The sequence below is a fragment of the Trichosurus vulpecula genome, chromosome 4 (assembly GCF_011100635.1).
Source record: "Trichosurus vulpecula isolate mTriVul1 chromosome 4, mTriVul1.pri, whole genome shotgun sequence".
Lineage (NCBI taxonomy): Eukaryota > Metazoa > Chordata > Mammalia > Diprotodontia > Phalangeridae > Trichosurus > Trichosurus vulpecula.
In genome coordinates, this window is record NC_050576.1 from 309214462 (window position 1) to 309219313 (window position 4852).

General features: G+C 34.8%; 1 non-coding gene across 1 annotated transcript; it reads right to left on the bottom strand.

Moving 5' to 3' along the window:
- Positions 1 to 2968: 2968 nt before the first annotated feature.
- LOC118849275 lies at positions 2969 to 3075 on the bottom strand. The gene has a single exon (XR_005010326.1). It is a non-coding gene; the product is annotated as a U6 spliceosomal RNA (small nuclear RNA).
- Positions 3076 to 4852: the final 1777 nt, after the last annotated feature.

Genomic DNA, 4852 nt, shown 5'->3' on the forward strand with positions numbered 1-4852 from the left:
GGGGAGGCTAGCAGAATGCAGTGAAGCATCTTTTTTGAATTTCTATGATTCTTCGGTCTGTGAGCCAAAAGATTTACCATCCTGTGTCTTCTTGCTTTCCCTGTATGCTGAAAAGATTCTGAACCAGGCAAAATCCCTTGCCGAACAAAAGTCACTACCTTTTGCTGCTGATAATGACAATAGAGATGAAGAATTAGCTCTTGCTTATGTGTTGATTGGCAGTGGTCTATGTGAAGCAATAAGACATTTTTCAACCATGCTCCATGAGTAGCCAGAGCTCGTTAGTGAAATTTATGGTCAAGGAATAGCCTCGGGAAAGAAGGGACTACAGGACATTAAGAATGTTGAACTTACTTTGTTTGAACTGAGTCGAGTAATTACCTTGGAACCAAATATTGGCCTCCTCACTTCTTCATGTGACTTTATCTTCTTAACATTCAATATTTCTCCCCTTCCCTCCTGCCATTTTTTATCTATTTCTTTCCTTTTCAATTATCTGCAAACTTCCAGAAGCATATCTTTTCATCATAGAATTAATCCCACCAAGACTCAGTGGTATCTATGATTGCAAATTTGCCTCCTTGTGGTAGAATTTCCAGCTCCCTTTACTTGTTAGCTGACACCTAAGGCTTCTTTATTGAATTTCTTCTCCTCTGAATTTCTGGGCAATGCTAATGCTATTATTTTTTCTTACTTTGTTAAAACTTCCTAAACTACGTTGTTTGGTGAATGTGTGTTAGCAGTTTTCTTTCTGTCTCCTTTTTAGTTGAAAGTCCTTTTGTAAGACTGTAGGGAAATGTGTTCTTACTTGCCTTATGAGGGGCATTCTAAGTCTAACCAGTTGTTAATCATCCCTGTATTTTTAAACTATGTTCCAGAAGTCAAATTCTTATACATTATATTTTTAATCAGTTTTCCATTTAACCAGATTTATATTTCTCTTCTGAGACCCTGCCTTTGAATGGCAGACATGATGATGAAAATACCTGCATTCTAACTATTCATCTTCTGATCTAAGACTTCAAAAATTTTAGTAATAATTTTCAGATCCCCACTGGAAATATCTTTTATGCCTACATGGATCATTGGAAGTGAATACTTTTTGTGTACTTTTTTTGACAAATCTTAGGAAGTCCATTCTCATATCTTGGACATGTGCTTTCAGGAAGATGGCAGCCTTCACTATTGTTATTATCAGGTTAACAAATATCTACTTCAGGACTATTTACTCCTATGATCCATAGTGCATGAGCTTTCATCTGGAGATGTCTGTGGATCCTCATCATTAGTCATTGGAAGGAAAAGTAACTGCTTTTTTCTCAGAGTTCACTTCAAATCTCTGAGTACTCAAACTAAAGTGTTCTATGGGCCCCCTTCCTTTCTAGTTTATACCACATGTTTATAGCTTCCAGTATCTTGAAACAGGTCAGGATTAACTACTTATCCTACTTTTTTTCAAGTCTGTGCCTGCTTTGTGCTAGGCACTGTGCTAAGGGCTTCAAAGAAAGGTTGAATTCAAGGAGCTCACTAAACAAGATATATTCAGGATAAATTGGAGATGACCTCAAAAGCATGCCACTAGCACTAAGGAGGATTAGGAAAGGCTTCTTGAAGAAAGTGGGATTTCAACTGAGACTTGAAGGAATCCTGGGAAATGGAAGTGGAAGATGAGAATTGCAGGCATTTTAAGAAACACTTCATTCTCTCTCATAACCTGAGAGTAGTAAAGCCTCTTAGGGGAAAGTGGCCCATGTTTTGAGTATAGACAAAAATTATTTGATTATGATAGAAATACAAATCTATCTCATTCACCGGGAGTTAACTGTAAAATTCTCCTTGTTTTCCACAATTAATGGAAGCAAATTCTCACATCTTTTGTCATTCTTGGTAGGAGCTATTGAAACTAATTTTGTGGCAAGGGATACTTTTCATTTTATAATTCAATAAACAATTATTAAGCAACTACTATATGCACCTGTACCTGGTTAAATGCTGTGAATACAAATAACAAAAAGACAGTCCTCTATGTCAAGGAACTTTCAATCCAAAGTGGGAAGACAGCATGTAAAAGGAAGCTGGAAAGGATGGTATTGCCAAGGGCTGTCTTGTTCCATGTAATTGAAACCAAGTAGAGCTGCAGCTGGAAAATGGAGGGAGCCTGAAAGTCCAAATCCTGCCTTCTGAGGGAGGTGAGAAGGTGCTATCTATCCAAGCATGGAGATTAGATTTGAAGTGATCAGCTTACCCTGGGAGGGGAATCTTGTTAAGAAAACACTAAATCCTTTTCTTTCTCTTACATACTTTCTTCCTGCTTTCAGTTTTTCATCCTCAAATTCTTTCTACTTTTCCTTTATCCTTCTTCTACTACTTCAGACTGAGATATTCCTTTTTACCTTATAGACATGTCCTTCTGCCCATATATTTTCTTCTCCTTGAATCTTTGTCATTTTAAACTTGAGTCGTCTTTTAGCTAAATCTTCAGCTTGAATCTTTCTCCTCCAATTGCCACCCCTCCCCCTCAACATGTAATTTGATTTTTGGCCTTCTTCACAATTTAAAATCTCTCCAAATCCCCCTTCACAATCTCTTCTCAAATTAAAGTGAGAAATTTTTGGTAATGAGGAAGATGCATAATCTACAATAGAAAACAATTAATATGGTAGGTAGATACATTTTTAAATTGTAACTTGAAATTCCTACATCTCTCCCATACTTATTTATAAGGCAAGAAGCAAACTTTTCTTCAAGTGAGTGTGGATATGAATAAATAGCTGGTGGGATATGAGCCATATAAGATCTGTGATGAAGGCAATTGACCTATGAAATTATCTATTCCTTGTTGCTATGCAAATGCACAAAACTATTTATTAACTACCAGCAAGTCTTTGCCTGACGCAGTAAATGAAATCTTGGAGTATAAATTAAAAGAATTTTATAAGATTCATAGATGATTTATTTTATTTTGGTCAAAAATATGGAATATTTCATGAATTTGTGCATCACACTTGCTCAAGGGGCATGCTAATCTTCTCTGTATCATTCTAGTTTTAAAATATGTGTTGTTGAAATGAGCATTCCGAAACATTTTAGTTGAATTCCACTCAGGTCAGCATGGCCTGTTCTTATTCTCAGACAGCTAATACAGACATTAGTTAGTTGGGTTTCTTTTAAGATACTTCAAATTAGCTCAAATTATTTAAAAGTCAAATCCCATTTCCATTTTATAGTACTCTAAACCATAAGGAACTTCTCAATTTGCAAGTTGAATCCTGAAATTTAAGATTGCCCCAAGATCCAACAATTTTGCTTTACATTAGGATATAGATGTAACCAGGTTCATTTACACTATCTTATGTCATAGGTACAGATATGTGATGCCCCTAACATCCTGATATTTGGTACTTTGTTGATTTTTGTAGAGATAGCAATGGATTGGCTAAACAAGAAACTCTCTGGGCAAATGGTTTGGCAAATTTAAATATTACTCTTACTATTGCTTATCCCTGTATGTTAATTTCACTGCATTCTGTAATGCTGAATAAGTGACTTTGACTATAGCAGACATTATCAGAGGTAGTGTACCACCTTCATGCTATTCAGAAGCCCTAAGGCCAGTATGGCTATCACAGAACAGATATTTAAGAGTTTGATAGATGATTTGAATTGTCATTCACATTTACACTTTTACATTGTATATCCCCTATACTTAGTACTACTGAGTGGCATATATTTTACTTGATTTTGTGTTGATTATCTGATTGTTTGCCTTGCTTGATTATAAACTATATCACTACTTGCATTGATTTTCTTGCAGAAGCATGTGAGTAGGAAATTAATTTAGTTTGTTGAATATCATCATCTCCAACTCATCAGTACTTTATGTATATCTATATCTATATATCCTTGGTTATTAACTACAGTAATGGTATACTTTTACAGCTTATATCCAAGCATAATCATTTTCTATTTTTAATTTCTGAATAAAAATACTTTTAATTGTTAAAAAAGTTGCACAATGGCTATATAATTGTAGGATAGCCAGAAGGATATTTGAACACAGGAGTGATACAATATATTGAATTATACCAATATTCTGTACAGAAAACCAAAACTGGTTTTCCTCCTATACAATGTCTAAAGTCTTAGATTGAAATCAAAAAGCCTTCCATGGGCAACCGCCACATGCACTCAGCCAATGAAATGTCGACAAGAAAGTACTGAACAAACGGCTGAGTAATAGTAATTTGGTTTTGAAAAATGATGCATTTAGGATGGCTATTTAGTATGAGGCTGTTGTCTCTAAACACATCAGCAGGTATCTCCTTAAGGAATCCTGAATTACAGAATTGAAATACAGAGTATGCTAGAAAATGGTAGAAACTGTGTAGTGCATCATGACTGGCTGCAAAAATGTAGCAAATATCTAACAAAACATGACCTGTTGACTAGAATTGTATTTCAAAAGCTTGCTATTTGACATGAACTGACAAATATAGACTCCAAAATAATCTTGATAATTCAACTAATAAAGTGACTAGGAAATCTGCTAATTTCAAAACATACTTCTGTCTACAACTATCAAGCTATAATATTGATCTGTATAAACTTATGAACAGTTTATTGTTCATTGTTAGATGTTGCCATACCAAATAGTCACAAATTCCAACTTGTATGGAAAAAAACTTTTTTAAAATATAGCAGAAGAAACAAAAAGTATGTGGAAATAGATTACAGTATGTAGGTAAACTATCCCAGTCATCTTCTCTAATACATAGTAACGCTTCAATACTTGTTGACTTGACTTGTACCAAGGATGCTTTCAATGAAATGATCCTTCTGAGGAATTTACAAT